This window comes from Diadema setosum, chromosome 21, assembly GCF_964275005.1.
Source record: "Diadema setosum chromosome 21, eeDiaSeto1, whole genome shotgun sequence".
Classification (NCBI taxonomy): Eukaryota; Metazoa; Echinodermata; class Echinoidea; order Diadematoida; family Diadematidae; genus Diadema; species Diadema setosum.
The window spans coordinates 26,392,511-26,401,712 of NC_092705.1; positions in this window are offsets into that span (position 1 = coordinate 26,392,511).

The window sequence follows — 9,202 nt, forward strand, 5'->3', positions numbered from 1 at the left end:
GGTTGAGGTGGAAAGGCATGTAGGGACAAGGTCATCCAGTGGAAACAAGTGATTAGCCTAGTTTCCAGCCATGCTCTACATTTTAAAGTCCTTTTAAATGGTAGCAGCTCCCCACTAGTGACAAGTCTTGTGGTTGAGCATTGCAAACTTTTATAGATGATTTGCAGTTTTCATTTTAGATAGTGAGTTAACTTGTATGATTGCTCCCTAGCTGGCATAAAAAGTTTTGCGATGTCCGGCAGCAGATACTGCCATTGAGTCGTTAAAGGACAAGTTCACCTTTATTAACATAAGGATTGAGAGAATGTAGCAATATTAGTAGAACACATCATTGAAAGTTTGAGGAAAATCGGACAATCCGTTCAAAAGTTATGAATTTTTGAAGTTTTTGTGCAGTCACCGCTGGATGAGAAGACTACTGCAGTGTATGATGTCACATGCGTACAACAATATAACGAAAATATAAAGGGAATTTCACAAAATTTCATCTTTTGAAAAAAAGTACACATTCCCTTGACTCGTTACTGACATGTGTTTTGGGTAATATTATTCCCATTGCCTTTAGAAAGAGGCAAGTCAAGTGCTCTTTTATTATGCGAAAAAAGTGAAAATATGTTGAATTTTCTTTACATTTTCTTTATACTGTTGTACTCATATGACATCACGAGCCTTAGTAGTCTCCTCGTCCAATGGTTCCAACACAAAAATTTTAAAAATTCATAACTTTTGCATCGATTGTCCAAATTTCCTCAAACTTTCACTGATGTGTTCTACTAATATTGCTGCATTCTCTCAATCCTTATGTTAATGAAGGTGAACTTGTCCTTTAAAGACCTGTTAGCGTGGGGATCCATGGCCGGGCCCATTTGAATTGATCTTCGTTTGCTGCCCATCATGGTTGTACATGTACCGTTGATACCAGTTGAGATTCTATCGGCTGTGTGTGATTTATAAACGTAAACTTGTAGAGATCAGTGATAAGGCTTCACACAATTCGTTATGGGGATTCTTGATTGAAGCTGAGCTTTGCCAGCCTTCCTACTCAGTGGTATCCCCATACTACAAGGTTTTAAACTTACAATACTTGGTAAAACTGTATATAATGGCCTATCATTGAAATAAGAACAATTCCAGTTCTAAGTCTGAAGCATTTTTGCGTTAAAGCATGACCAATCTTTTTATTATCATTATTATTATTATTATTATATTGTTGTTGTTATTATTATTATTATTATTATTATTGTTGTTGTTATTATTATTATTATTATTATTATTATTATTATTATTATTATTATTATTATTATTATTATCATTATTATTATTATTATTATTATTATTATTATTATTATTATTATTATTATTATTATTATTATCAATCTTATTATTGTTGTTATTATTATTACTATTACTACTACTACTACTACTACTACTACTACTACTACTACTACTACTACTACTACTACTACTACTACTACTACTACTGCTACTACTACTACTACTACTATTATCATCTTTACTCTTGGTTACAAGTGGGTAACCATGCCAGTAATTACAGTATGTTAGATTTGTAAATGTGTTCACAGTGTAAAGTGGTGTGTGTGTGTGTGGGGGGGGGGGGGTGAGCATTACCTTTTGTAGTATGTATGTGCTGTGGTGCCATGGTGTGGAAATAATTCAGCACTTTTAAAAGCTGTATTCTTAGATGTGGCTTCAAATCTTCATGAGTCCTCCGTAGCAGCCACTGTCGCCTGAATATTCGGACGATGGAAATATCGGTCTTATATTAAAAGTGCATTGGATCGATAAAGTCTTCCATACCTGTCAGACTCAACGCCACTGAAAAGAACCCAGTGACTGAAACTTCCGTTGATGATGTGAATCAAAGAGCTGCTATATGAAGGAATATTAGCTTGCTATTAACCATTACAGTGTAGTTGAGATACTATGTACACAGTGTACATACACAAGTACGTGTACATAGTGCCCTGTTGGAAAAGAGTATCATCATTATCATATTGAGTCAATAAGAGTCATCTGCCGAAGCAGGTGTTGCGTATCCTGTGCTCTAATGATACGAAGAGAAACAACGCAGACAAAAAAATACTTGATTGAGCGCTACGGTACATCAGTGTCATCTGGTTCGGCGTAGACAATTGCGCTCGGGCGCAGAGTGTAGGAGGGGGATGGCATGGCCCCCAATCACTTTCCCTGGTGCGACTATTTTTGGTGGGTCCTTGTGGGGCTGACAGGATTGGCAGCCATTCATCATACGAGTTGCGTTCAACCCCCCCCCCCCCCATGCACTTTTGCGCAACCCACCTTTCGTATCCTGCCTCCACTATTTATAGTCCACCCTGTCGCGGTGCCCCCTTTCCATGTGCAGAATGACTTTGTCTACAAGCTCTTTTTTTTTTTCTTCGTCTTCGTCCTTTTTTCAGCTTGAGACTTTTGCCTGCGGCTAGCCTCGCTTCAAGGCGTCGATCAGCAGGTGTTGTGGATTTCTGAAGTCTTTCATGTTAACACAAAAGCTTTAAACATGAATAACGTATGTGCATGTATATGATAATTGCAGGGCTCTCTTGGAGAACTTTGCTTACGCTGAAGATGCAATCCCATTTCGGTGATACCTACGTAGAGAAGGATGGTGGTGGAGATGGTGATGAAGACAATGATAGTGATGATGAGGATAATGATGAGGGTGATGGTAGTGGTAATGTGGTTTTTATTGCTACTACAAGAGCAACTAATACTGCATGTACCACTTTTGCAGGTATCAATAAGATTAGAATTATCAGCTATGAAACAGCTCTTGTATAGACTACCTTTTCATACTGATGAATTATATACAGATGAAGTTGTGTCAACTGTTTCTGTTGCATTACACATATGATTATCTTCTTAATTAGTTGCCAGATCAAAAAACCTATGGTTAGTCTTGGGGAGGGGGTATTCTTGCTTGATATCTGCTGTTTGTTTGTTTGTTTGTTTTTTGAATCTTTATGAATGGGATGGAATCTATTTCAGGTTTATTTTGCCCCAAAGCCTTACATCAGGGCTTCTCCGGTATACCAGAATTTTGTGGAATGATGAGGAATATAGAACTTTTATGTGAAGATTTTATGTGAAGTCCTAAGTGCATTCAAAAAATGTTGTAGAGAGTGTGTATAGTATTAACTGGTCATGAGATACCCCTGCACATGTTTATTATTCCAACTATTGGGTCCGATTGTGTCAAGTTTGCAGAATGTCGTGTAGGTTGTCAACACCGATGATTCATATCCATTTCCTCCAAGTCTGTTGGAGGAGCACAATAACATATCATATTTCTGCTATTAACTCCTCCTCCCCGTCCTCCCCCACTCGTACTGGAGGTGACTGAGACGCCCTCGCCAATGTTTGTACACAAGCTACACTCGTGTACAATGGTCGACGAACTTGTCGGGCGCACGCATTCTGATAGTAGTTACTATGATCTATCAACCCACCTTTGCTCAGAGGCTGCAGCCAGTGCTGGCGGAGCGGAGGTAACGTGTGGGTGTGTTGTTTGTGTTGGTGTTTTTGTGTGCCCCTCTTCTGAGTCTATGTCTGCTCCAGTTACATGTACAAGTGTATACCAAGTCTGTGTCATTGTAAAAGGTGAGGTCATTGGCGAGCAGTCACCGGAATAAATTAGGAAGAGAAATCATACCCGGTGCATTGTTATAGATGATCACCCACGGCCATCTTGTCTGTGACAGCTTGATGAAAACATAATATGGAATCATTAGACAGTAAAAGGAAGACTGGGAATGTGGGATTTTATGTGACCAAAATGATTCACTTTCATGATTTATTCCTTTCAACTTTCCAGTCATGTTTTTCAGCACCCACAACAACTACAAGCATTCTTTGTAGAATTTATAAATACGAAAACACAATGTTGAATTTGACAATGATTGTAAGATAACCTGTGACGACCTCAGTCGCTTAATGCCATATTCCTACATTGTACATGCACCAACTAAAATGAGTCATTTTCATGATTTATTGCTTTTAACTTTACAGTCCTGGTTTTTCCAACACCCTCTGCAACTACAAGATTCTTCATAGAATTTATACAAAAACACAATGTTGAATTTGATAGTGATTGTACAAGGTTGTAGGATGACCTGTGACAACCTCAGTCACTTAATAGCATATTCCCACATGTACCGACCTAAATGTTGGATTTGATGTTCATATTGTAGGATGACCCATGACAACTACACATTTTTAAATAGCAGATCGACAAAAACGTAATGCAGAATTCTGTGACTGCTGGATGACCGTGAATGTGAAATTACATGACTGCAATGATTTCCTGTAATATGAATTAGATGCCTTCATGTTTAAAGTCGTGGATGTCTTGATTAACATCCATGGCAACAATATACATTTACAGCACATCGATGAAACCATGAAAATGTAGAATTTGATATCATAAGATGACATTGAAGGTGAAAAAAAAAAACATGTTTATAAGACTTTCATGATTGTTGTCATGCTGACAGTCTTTTGTGTTATGATACATGCGTGAAAACAGTCAGTCGAAAATATTGTTCCACCAAAAATAGATATTGTATTTCTAAAATGATATTTGAAGTGATAACCTATGATGGTACTGTATACAGGCCTCTAGCAAACCTAGACGAATTTTTGCGGGTTACAAAATCTATGTGATTGATGTAGACATAAGAATTGAGTACAGCACTTTTTCATCCTTTATTTCTCAGTGCGATGTTAACATTTTGGGAGGCTTGCGTGGTAAAGAAGTGGGAGAGAGATGGTATACGTAGGTTAAAGATGAAAGTCTGATGAACAGTGAACACAAGCAAACCAGTGGGACCAGATGTGGTTATAGTATTTCACTGGAATGCTCTCCAGTGAAATACTTCACTGGAAGTAAAACTTCAGTGAAATATTTCACTTGAAGGAAACTTGTATACATACATACATACATACATACATACATACATACATACATACATACATACATACATTCATTCATTATCTATGCATGCATACACAAAGAAAATATAGATATATACCTACAGAACTACTCTTGTACATGCCTTATACGTTTGTGCATACCTACATTATGTTTTCTGAACATCATTTTTATACACTATTTGAAGCAAACCATTATCTGTCAGAGCAATATCTATCACCAGTGATTTTCTCTTCTCTTTTTTTTTTCTTCGGTCAAGTCCCGGCGAATTTCCCCGCAGGGAGGACTCGAAGAGGGGCAATTCTTCTGTTTGTCAAATTATGGACCTAATAGCCTCCAGAAAGAAGTTACCCGTGTAGGGCATGACGTCAAATTGTGAATGTATTTCATTGTTTGCTGTTTGGATTCGCAGACATACCAGAGACTGTTCGCAGAGTCGATGTGCTCACAGTTGATGATTATGTGATTTCTGCATGCATTCATGCCCCCGAGGTATACTACCTCATTTCCAGACATTAGATTTATGTTCGATGGAAAAGATACGCTTGTAGTTTTTCTTGGAAAAAAAGTGTAGTGCAGACAGTGACCTGAAAGAAGTCCGTAAGGAACGAGCGTCATAGAATAAGAAAAACTTATTTCAATTCACGGTGTCAAAAAAGAGAAAAAAACAGATCTTGCATTATGAATTTTGAGGAATGATAATGAGCATTTCAAAAAGAGATATGATGTCATGAATACGCTTTGATCGAGTCTGCTGTGTGTGATGATGTCATAACGTCAAGGATTTCGTGTCAGCGGTGTTTTCTGCTGTGTGGGGGGGGGGGGGGGGTGGGGCTTGGCGTAGAGGGAGAGAAATCCAATTCAGTTGTAAAGTCGTAGCACATGATAATCTTCTTTGTTTGCGTATGTGTCAATGTTGATCTCCATCATAAGATCACAGAGATAAAATGTGAGACATGTTCATGTGACTGCATGACGGAAGAAGGCGACAGACAGACAGACAGACAGAGAGAGAGAGAGAGTCAGGAAAAAACAGAAAAGAAGCATCAAAAGCTCTTTCATGTATGCAGGTATTCACTGCAGCGCGGCTAGCCATTGGTGGAATCCGCCAGTGAGGCAGTCGCAAGCGCACAGCCGGCCGGCACTGAAGAATCGGAGAAGCCAGCGATGACGTGCTTTTCTCCCGATGACCGCATCGGGCATCCACGTCACATCTGCTAATTTTATGAGCTGGCATGCACACATGCTGCCCGTACACGTGTAGGCATGTATTTGCATGCATGTGTGTGTATACAATATCTGTGTCCGTGTCTGTGTATGTGTGTGTGTGTGTGCACACACTCTCAGTCTTCCCATACACACACACACACACAGACACTCGCCCTACGCTGCTCTCTCCCCTCACCCCCCCCCAACCTCTCTCCTCGTAACCTCCAATCCTCTTCTGCTGTCTCTCCCACCGTCGCTGACTGGGAGAGGAGTATATTACTGACTGCTTCTGCTCCGTTGGACTCACAACCCGTGCAGTGTCGATGCCGCGTTCCAGCCTGCTGGTCGGTGCCAGACAAGCTGATAGGTTGCCGAAGCAGAAGAAATCTCTCGCTCTCTCTCCCCTGCTAGCCTGCATCATCTTCTCTGTGCATCTCGCTCTCTTGGTTGCTAGCTCGCTCGCTTCCTTGCTCATCATCATCAAGCCAGCCATCTCGTGCAGTGACTGCGCTCGCTAGCATCGAAGCTCTCCGTCGCTGTTTGCTGACAGCAGAAGTTCCGACTCGGGGGAGAAAATCTGGATTCCGACGTTGCTGCGGACGCTCGATGTGACCGACTGTGATGAGACTTGGTCATGGGAGTCATTTTGGTCTCTCCCTTGGTAACACTGCTCACCTTCTAACATTTTGTCGCAGATAACTCAGTAGTCACAAACGTTCTCGGTTGAGAATTGACGTTTATCTTACTGACGGCGGCTCGCCTCACTTGATTTTTTTGTCCACGTACGAGCCGGGCGGGTAGGCCTAGACTTTCCGCCCAAACATGAAGCGTCAAGCTTCCTCTCTCGACGACGAGGATGATGTTGATTTCTCGTTTGACAATCCCGTCTTCTGGTCCGACGGTGTGTCGGAGGAGTTGAGCTCTGACCAGCAAGACTCTGAAGAATGCTATGATTCCGAGGATGATGATGATGGGTAAGTCTTTGTTCATGCCCCATCTTTGGTTGTCTCCCGTGAAAGGATATCAAGAAAGAAATCTGTGAACAATGATATTTTTTCCTCTTTTTTTATTTAGTCTTTGTGTATGCATAGGTTTGTGACTATTTCTTTCTTTTTTTTGGGGGGGGGGGGCGGGCACATAGGCTCAGTCAAATGACAAATTTTTGGAGTTCATGCGAAAAGAAATATCTGTTGGAAAGTGGATGTGTTATTAGAAAATTGCGCAAGTTACAGCTCAGCCAGACCAACAGCATGTAATGCAACATAAGGTGTTCGTATCGGGAGCAGACGTTAATTGCAAGGCGGCAAACGACCACAGAGGATCCATATCGGCAGATGTGTCATTTTTGTGCTTTTTAAAATGCACAACTTCAAGACGCAATAAGTTACATTTGTATGTGTGTCGTTGCTTTGTCCTCGCAAAACCATATAGCAAAGGAAGAACAAGATAGGCATCAAAGAGAGAGAGAGAGAGAGAGAGAGAAGAGAAAGACAAAAAGAAAGAAAGAAAAATGAAAAAAGAAGGATGGAAGAGGCAGGGATGGATAGGAAAAAAGGACCGCCAACAAAGTCTGAGAAGTTCAGAGTACAAATGTTTCTTGTATAGCTTACATTAATTACTTGTTACGTTGTAAGTAGAACAGCACTTTCGGGCATGTCCTGTTTCTGTAGTGTATAAAGTGTCCATTTTCACAGAGAGTGAGTAAATTGATGAGAAGAGAAAGATGAGAAAAAGAAAGAAACAGAAAAAAGGGAGAAATAGAGAAAATTGAAAATGTGAAGTATATGGTGTCAGAGAAATAGAATCACCCATGAAAATTACAAGAGAATCTTTTTTCCTCTCCAGTTGTTGTCTTCCGGCTATGTCGTCAGGGAGCAATATATGTTTTGTCAATACAAACTTAATCAACCTGAAAAGGTAGCTACCTACCGACACGTCCAAGTGGTGGGGATTTACTGGTTCAGGGGAAAAGGCGGACACGGTTCAGGTGAATTGGATACTCACCTGTGTGAAGGAGGAGTCACCGGCTCTTTTTTTTTTTATTGTTCAGAAAGAAGAACAAGAGATGGAGTTGTTGAATGACTAGAAGTGTGTCCTGAAATCATCCAGAGGGCAAACTTATCTCTCCAACATGCCCTGTGTGTGTGTGTGTGTGTGTGTGTGTGTGTGTGTGTGTGTGTGTGTATGTCTGTCTGTTTTTGTCTGTTTGTGTGGGTGGGTGGGTGTGCGTGTGTGTTGTGTTTGTGTGTGTTGTCTGTGAGTGGGTGAGACTGTTTGTTTGTGTGTGTGTATGTGTGGGTGTGTTTGTTTGAATGTGTTACTAAGGGGGTGGGATATTGGAGAGTAAAGGTCATGATATCACATGTGCTTATTATTGCTTATATGAATATCTAGTAATATATTATAGTGATGTTATACTGCATGTGCATAACCAGTAAATTTTGAGAGGATTAGAAACTGTATTTATTTCACTGAAGCTAAATTTTTTTGACTGTAAATGCATACATTATAAAGAGAAATTGAAGATTTAGTTTATTGTGGTAAGGTTGACTGGTAGATTTAAAAGATGTAAGTATGTTGGGTGTAGTTGCTGGAAAATGCTTAACCCTTAGCTTCTTGGAACCGGGCATGCCTTGTATTAACTTTGTGGGGAATTACATAACCTGGAAGGCAACTTGTTAATTGAGCAACATGCAGAAATACTGGCCAAGAGAACCTATGTATGTGCATTCATGTGCGTGATAATGTATGATGGTGCTTGTCAACAAAAAGTAGTGTTCCTGGAAGACGCCGATTCTGATTCTTGGCAGCTGCACTGCCCCCGGCGTGTCCGGTGCGTCCGTTTTTAAAAGTCGCTGGCAGTCAGCGCCCGATGCGATCACTCCCACACACGAGTGATTTAGAGTGACGCATGGTAGGAGGGGATATCCCCCTCCGTACGCAGTCTCCCGTCTCGCCCACCAGCTAGCTGCCGGGGAAATCGGGCTTTCCCCGGCGGCCTGCACGTGTGACGAGTCGGCATGGCCA